Below are 8,381 nucleotides of genomic sequence, written 5' to 3' on the forward strand. Positions count from 1 at the left end.
AGCACATTGCAGCAAAAGCTATGCTAATGGGCTAATAAGCAGTAGAATTAGTCTACTGCGCATTATTAGCGTCATGTCAAAAATGTGCACCAGCACTACTGCACAGTAGCCCCAATTTTGGCACTAAACTTAATGTGCTGTAATTAGGGTGCATTGATGAGTGTGTAGACGTGCCTACTGTTTGAAACAGGGTACTGTGAACACAAAGAAGGTAGAGGACTTCAGTTGCAAGTGTTAGGGGTTCCCTTCAATTAATTGAGAGGTTGCAATCTTATTTATGAAAATGGGATTTAAATCGAGTCATGCCCATAGGGTTTGAGAAAGAATGGGCTGACCAAGCACCAGGAGACACGTCCCTAGCAAGGCATGGCTGAGAGCAGAAGCAGTGACAGCACAGTAACAAAGTGTGTTGTAGGAGTGCTCACACCTGATTAAGCTAAAACCCTGGGGCCAGGGATGGATGTAACATGAGGTACAAATTTGTTCCCCATGTAATTTTTTATATAAAAAGTTACTTGATTCATCATCATCATCAGATTCAGGAAGGAGTAGGGTTTTTTTTAATTTCTTTTTCTTACAGAAAAACAGGGATGCCATCAAAGGAACCTCAGTTTTATTCAACTATCTGTCTCATATTTAACAAGTCTGTATATATATTTTTTTTTTAACTACAAGCTACGGTCAGCAGCTTAATGCCACTGTTTATTATCTTTGCCGTGGCAAATACTTTCCTTAATATTTGGTTTTCTAGAGTGTTCCACCATTCACCGCTTAATGTACGTACATTCCTGCATGTAAAAGAGGCAGCAGATTGGACAGGCCACAGACTTTTAATTTTTTTCTTAGTACAGGAAATGTCAAAATTTTAAGCAAATATATTTCCATGAAAGGAAAAACACCCAGGCAATCCCATAAACATACCGTTATGAAGGTTTCTGCCATACAATTAATGTTTTGAAAATATGCTGGCTCACATTATAAATCAATTGCAAGGTTTTAACTTCATAGATTTAGTGTTACATTTTAAATATGTTTATATCACTTGAAGTTTGTTGGTAAACCACTAGCGAGTAATCTAACTCTTATGCTGGCAAGGACCTAAACTAGAATGACCTAATAGGTTTTTTTCCATCTCTACTAGGATTTTCTGTAATATATTTTGATGGGTTTATCCATGTACTAGGAATTTTCCACTTGAGTAAAGCAGGAACCATTCGAAATGGACACATTCTGGTTTTTGCCCTGCATTTACACATTTCAATTTAATAAGTGTTCTTTCAAGTTGTTTAGAGAGAGTCATTGGACGCTTCACTTCTTCACATTGTTATCCCCGCACACCCTCACCCACAACAGTGGTATACCTCTGTAGGGATCTGCATTCTGATCTTCTTCATTCCCAGAGGTGAAACATCTGCAAATGAAATTATGATGCAAAGGTTTCTGGTGCTATGACATCATATTGTTGTATCCAATCTGCTGTCAGGATTCCTCAATTTCTTCATCACATCCTAAAATAAGGGTGCCCAGAAGCTGAAGTTTTAGTAGAACTCCTTAGTGAAATGTTTTAATGTAGTGGACGGAGAGGAGACTTGGGTGCTGTGTAAGATGCATCTTTAATAATGACAGTCGCTTTTGCTTATTTTACTAAGACTGGTGCAGAAGTGACACGTCCAGAAGTGACCACTGGTCCAGAACAGACATGTCCAGAAGGGACTGGTCCAGAAGTGACCACTGGTCTAGAAGAGACATGTCCAGAAGAGACTGGTCCAGAACAGACTAGTCCAGAAGTGACCACTGTTCCAAAACGGACATGTCCAGAAGTGACCACTGGTCCAGAACAGACATGTCCAGAAGAGACTGGTCCAGAAGAGACTGGTCCAGAAGAGACAGGCGCAGAAGTGACACATCCAGAAGTGATCACTGGTCCAGAAGAGACAGGCGCAGAAGTGACACATCCAGAAGTGACCACTGGTCCAGAAGAGACATGTCCAGAAGAGACTGGTCCAGAAGTGACCACTGCAGCTGTAAAGCTCTATCCTGGCTCTTGCCTGACGTAGAAACCCCTTTAAATCAGGTGCTTGAAAACTTAAACATGGCAATAGCAACATTGACTAAAATATAATTTTAATGATTTAATGATAAGCACCTGAGCAGTTCTGGGTTACACTTGCACCATACGAAACCTGTGGGATGTTAAACAGTGTTCAGGCTAGAACATGCTGTGAGCAGTTGCCCATCAAGGGCTAATACTGTTTCCTGCCTGAACAGCTTTGACTTGCCCCTAAAAGGCTGGCAAGCAGGGGTCTGGCAAGGAGCCAGGGCACCTGGAGCCTATCCCTGCTGTGGGTGGATGAGCAGGGTTGGGGGTACCTGGGATGCTGGAGGACTTCAAACTGCTTGTTTGATCTCTGTGGAGTAGACTGAAGTTACCCTAACATGAGCTAGGTAGTACAGCCCAGGGTTAACCCTCAACTGAAGTGGCATAATTTGGATATGCTCAGAAGGTACTTGTAATGTGAATGCCTGCACATTAAAGCTCATGAACTCTTGCTAAGTGCCTTTAGTATGATCTAAATGTAATGCATAACTGTACCTTGAGTCTCTGGATCATAGGCCAGAATAATCAGTGCCTGGCAGGATCAAACACCTAAGTTAGCTGGTCTTACTGTGGTGCCACAGTGCCAAGTCAGTGGAGAGTTCAGTCTCTTTAGGTGCGTGTACCATGGAAAAAGGCCACATTTTCAAATAACTCTCTATTATACCCTACCAGAATCTGGAAGGGACCCAGTCTCAAGGAAAATGCCATCAAATCCCTAGAGGATGCCAACAAATTTGATGGAAGGAAACTTGAAAGTCTCATAGCTGAGTCTATAAGAAGTTCATTGCCCATTGCTCTCCTCAGTCGTTGCATTTGTATGGATATGCTAGCCTGAGAGGAATGCTTTATATCCCTTGCAGTTAATTAGTCTATTTAATGACTGTTTAGACCAGGCCAGAACTTTACATTATAGGGCTGCTGTAGTCAAGAACAGGGCATCTCTAGGCATTGAGCAAACATATAGCACAAAGATGATGCTGAAACTATCCAGGACTTCACTAACCAGTAGCCGATTCCCCAAGCACCCAATCTTGTACTGGAGGGGTGCTTGCTGGAGCTGAGTAAACCATCCCAGTATCCATAGAAGATAACATAGTTGCTCGGTGTAAAAGTTACATGAGATCAGATGGGAAAGTTTGACACTAGTTTTGCAAGGTCCTGGTGCCTATCTTCAGCAGAATAAAAGGGGGGGAGGAGGGGGAGGAAACCAAAGAACATCCTTAAAATGTAAAACATCTTGCTTTTTTAATAATCCCATGCGGTATGTTTTCACTTTAGCAGTAATTGTATTTTCTTTTTGCGTATTTTATTTAACAACATTGCAGGGCCCGGCTAATCTGTTCCATCTGTCGAGAGGGTTAGCAAAGTGCTGAGTAGAGAAACAACTGCCTTTATCGAGCTGCTGTAGCTTGCAGAAGCAATATAACACCCTGAATTATTCACACTGCTGAACCACATGCTAAGGTACCATAGGCCTTGCCATCTCTGGGACCAGCAGTAGCCACACTGCAATCCCAAAGAATATGGATTTATGATTGAAACACATTGATATGATAGTAACAGTAGGATGACAGAGAAAGCTTGGGAAGGGGTAAAAATGATTTCTAAAGCTGGTAGGCCCTCAAGGCTTTCAGTGGCTTGATTTTATTGTACATGACAGCTTTCAGATTAAAGAGTCCTGTGTCCAGATTAAGTGACATAGTGATTACCTTGCCTGAACTTCTGTTATGTTCCAGGGTCTTTTAAACTGATGCAGTGTGAAATACAGTATGCTGGATAATACCAGCCCTCTGGACTTCATAATGGCCTATAGCTAATGATCTCAAAGTACACCTTATGAATGTGTAAGGCTACGACTACTAGAATGGTCTAGCTGCTTTATATAATAATGCACAAAGCAGTTGTAAACCAACCACTCCAGCTAAATAAATAGTTGCTTTTCTTTGCTAGAGTACTGCAAAAAAGCCCAAGTGTACTGATGAAGCTGACCCTCATAATTAAACCTTGAAATGTTCTTGTGATGTATTGTAAGGTTAAAGTGGAATAGTAACGAGTCACTGATGAAATGCAGCCCTATGTGGGGAGGAGCAGGACAGCTGTTTAGCATTGCACAGTAACACAAAGGTGTAGGACAATAAGTGAAGATTAAATCGGGGGCTCCAAAGGTTGCAGAGACAGGAAGAAGGTAAAAAGCCTTGCCAAAATGTGAGCCAGTCATTGGAGTTGATAACTCTACTCTTCATTTAAGTCCGAAAGTAATTTAAACACATACACACATATATATACATATATATATATACACACACACATATATACACACACACATATACATATATATACATGCATACATACAGACACACATACATATACATATATACATATAAATTACCTGGTGCATAACTGAATCTTGACCTTTCTATACCTTGGAAAAGTGATCTTGATTGAGGGAGACATGGAGATTCATAAATGTTCAGGATAAGGAGGAAACATGTATTGTGGCAGTTTGATTTAACAGCAGTAGCCAAAATCTAGCATCCAGTGACTTGCATCTGCTCAGGAGTTGAGGTTATTAAAATAAATCCCTGGGGGAAGGAATTAGGGGGCAAAGGGTCAAATGAACCAGTCAAAGAGGTGTGATAAATCCATGTATAACATCAGTCTGCAATTTATCATATGATTACCATGTCTACATACATGAAAAAAAAGATTTTTTACTGCCATATCCAGGGTTTGAACATTTTGCTTCTGTAGACGATCCATTCATCCTGTTACATCTGTATATATTTACAGTGGCATCTTGTTCATATATGTTCAATTATAGACAGGTTGAATGGCAATCAACTGAATTAAAAGAAAAGAAAAAAAATCCTTTGGGTGTGCTTGTGAAAATTCAGGGCCAGATCTTCAGATGATGTCAATCCATGCTGTCCCTTGGACTTTAAGGGAGCTGTGTAGATTGACTCTGGTTGAGGATATAATCTGCAAGGCCCACTTTGTTTGTCCTTTACTGGAATGGATCTCTAATTGGGATCCTTCTGGTAAAAGCCCATTCTGGCAGTCCATGGCAAAGAACATTTTAAGAACCAAGCAACAGTAATATGAAGTCATGGACTCTGCCAGATGGGTCCCAGAGAGGATTTTTCTTTAGAGAAGTGGTCTGCAGAATGGAAAAGCTGGAGAGCCCCCCTGAAAAATATACTCTGACCGCCTAAAGCAGAATTATTTGGGTGGTGTCCCGGATACTGCTAAGCAACTCCGAAGTGCAGACTAGTGACAGACTAGTCAAGGTGGGCTTGATTGTCTTCCAGTATCTATAAGTGCATCTAAAGGAAGTTAGAAACAGAGAGCAGAGAAGTTGCAGAGACAAGCCAGTTTAAGCTCCTTTAACAGCTCCCAAACTGCGTATCGTCTCCCCGCCAACATTATAAAGTGAGCCTAAGCCCCTTCTCACCTAGCTCCCATGAGAGAAGAAATTGATTTCATATCACATTTCATGCTTCATTTCTTCTGCCTCCCCAGAGAGAGGCCCCCATACAGTAACACAAAAGACCTCATTTTTATTTACTGCCCATCTACTTGTCCCTTTGTCGAGTTGCGGGAGAGCGAACCCGTGTGCAAAGCCATGGATTCAGATTGCTCAACGAAGCTTGCCCGCTGGATGCTAGCACAGTAAATCATGCCTGACAGACTATTGTTGCAGGGGCTTTTGTTTTGTTTCAAGTGGTGTTCATTTTTTGCTTGGGATGGTGGTATAACACTCTGGCAAAAAGGGACGGGGGAGTGAGATGTACATGTGGCACAATGGAGGGACGCACTGGCATTGAGCCCCTCCCCGTGGAAAACTGCATTGAGTCTTCACATCCTTTTTCCCCGATTATCCTGTGCCTCCAGATATGCTAATGAGTTTGGCATCTCCTTAATCATAACCCAGCAGGGCAACAAGTGAGACAGCTTCAGGCTGCATTTCTACTAGGGTTGTAAATGCTGATTAAAAAAAAAAAATCCATTTAACGTGTTGCAATTACAGTGGTTAAATGATTAATTGATATGGCAACCCCTAGCTTGCCCCATGTGGGGCTGCTCCGGCCCACCCTAAGGGGCACCCTGCCTGGCATGGCACCAGCCGGGCCACCCTGCCATATGGCAGAGACGGAGCGGCTCCGTGGCAGGCAGCAGGGGCCTGCCCACAGCCCAAGCTGCTTGTGGCAGGCGGCAGGGAGGCTGCAAGTGGCTGCACCAGGGTTCACGGAGCTGAGCTATAGGCAGGGCTGGGTTAACCCTTTAGTGGGCCCTAAGCAAACAAACTCATGGGCCCCGGGCCAGTTGAGACCTCTTCCCTCCCCACCCCGGTATTGCCACCCACGGGGAGTGGGGCTTGGAGTTACCACTGCAGCGGTGGGACCAGTGGAGGCGAGGGGAAGGAAAGGGAGGTGGATGGGGCCATTTGCTGTGCTGTTGCAGAGGGAAGGACCAGGGGGAAGCCCCCTAGTTTGCCTATGTATTAACCCAGCCCTGGCTATAGGTACTCGTCTGCCCTCCCGTCCTCCTTGCCTCCCAGTACCCCGCTGCCTCCCAGTTCCTGCTGGGGCACCTCACAGCTTCCTTTCCCTGCTAGACTGTGCCCTGCTCCACGTTAAATGGTAACTGGTAAGCTATAACTGGTTATCACTGGGCTTCCCAGTTAAGCAATTAATAGTATAAAAATAGTGTAAAAATAATAGTATAAAAACAATTAATCGTTTAACTATTCTCTACCTCATCAGAGGATTTCCCTTCTCACACAGCCCTGAATGTTATCCATTATTCAAGGTCCTTTTCACCTGATTCACAGTCTGCTCCACCTTTCTGTTTCGATTTAGCCTTCCAAGTCAAGTTGTTAAAGCTTATCATTTTAGGCCAAAAGATCCCATTTCCCACTGCTGACTATGAAGGTTTGTATATGATGCTCTTCTTTTCCTGGCAGCCTGGCATGGGGGATTTCTCTAGACCCCAGTGGCATCATTCTTTGCTCATCCAAAGGCTGGAGTCAAAAATAGAGGATAAAAGGAGTTCCCAGGATCTGAAAAGTATGAATCACCACCCCGCTCCAAAATTACTTGCGCTCTCTTTTTCCGAGGAAGGAAAAGGATGATCTACATACAGTAAAAATATCAAACTATTTGGTACCTAGGTTGTAAACATGTTGCATGCCGTGGCTTCTTGGACTTATGCAGCGATGGTGATGGTGGAAAGAAAACTCCCAGCCTCCTCAAAGTGAATAGATCTGTCTTATGTGAGCTGAGGAGCAAACTGTTGACATCTTGTGCCCTTTCATATGCACTTGTGCAGTTCAGATACTGCCCAGGAGGAGGTGTGGTTTGCATACATATTAGCCTGTTCATTATAATAAGAAAGTTCCAATATAAGAGACTGACAAAATTGCATATATGAAATAAAAAAAAAGCTTTAAAGAAAAAAAATGCCTTCTCTATACCCATCAACATGATTAGAGTTTGTCTAATGAACACCAAGGTATATCTCCTACGGTATATATAGTTACTTTCTAAAGTACCCGTTTTTCACCTGGGTTGTTATTTTTGTAATTGTAGAGTTTTTATTTTTATTTTCAAAGAACTTAGTACAACATATTTAGGTCAAAAATATTGTTCATTTTTCAAGAACATAGTACAACATATTTAACATTTAATATTCAACAAGGAGTGAAAAAGAAAAGGCAAGTGTCAATGTAATAATGACAACTCAGTTGAAAAAAAAGGCAAGCGTCAATATAATAATGACAATTGAACTGAATTCACTGCACCCAAAATGGAGTGGTACCAGTTTGTTATCTGAGAAGCAAAGTAATCCCAGTCACTGGAAGCCCCAAAAAGGGTCAAGTGAAAAATAACCCACCTGTAAGTTTTTGGGGTGGTATTCAGTGATTTTGGAAGGTTTAGAGTAGATAGGACCAGCCATTCTCAAGTTATAAGTGAACGTACAGACAGACAGACATACACTTCATTTTATATATAATATGGAAGTGCTTAAAGGGGCTACCAGAAAGTTTAAAAAGTGACGTCATGGGGCTGACAGTTTAAACACTTTCACCTGCCATAAAAAAAACAACTCAGTGAATGTGCAAAAATAATTTCTTGCATATAATATTCACAAAACACTTTTCTGCTAGTTTTGAATGAAATGCTTTGGTTAGTGCTTTCAAAATATATTTTAAGGGTTTTCATAACCTCCAAGTGTTGGTCAGACTGAAGTCAATGGGAGTTTTAATAGTGCCGTCCCTGGGGAA

This window comes from Alligator sinensis, unplaced genomic scaffold (assembly GCF_000455745.1).
Source record: "Alligator sinensis unplaced genomic scaffold, ASM45574v1 scaffold282_2, whole genome shotgun sequence".
In the NCBI taxonomy this organism is placed as follows: Eukaryota; Metazoa; Chordata; order Crocodylia; family Alligatoridae; genus Alligator; species Alligator sinensis.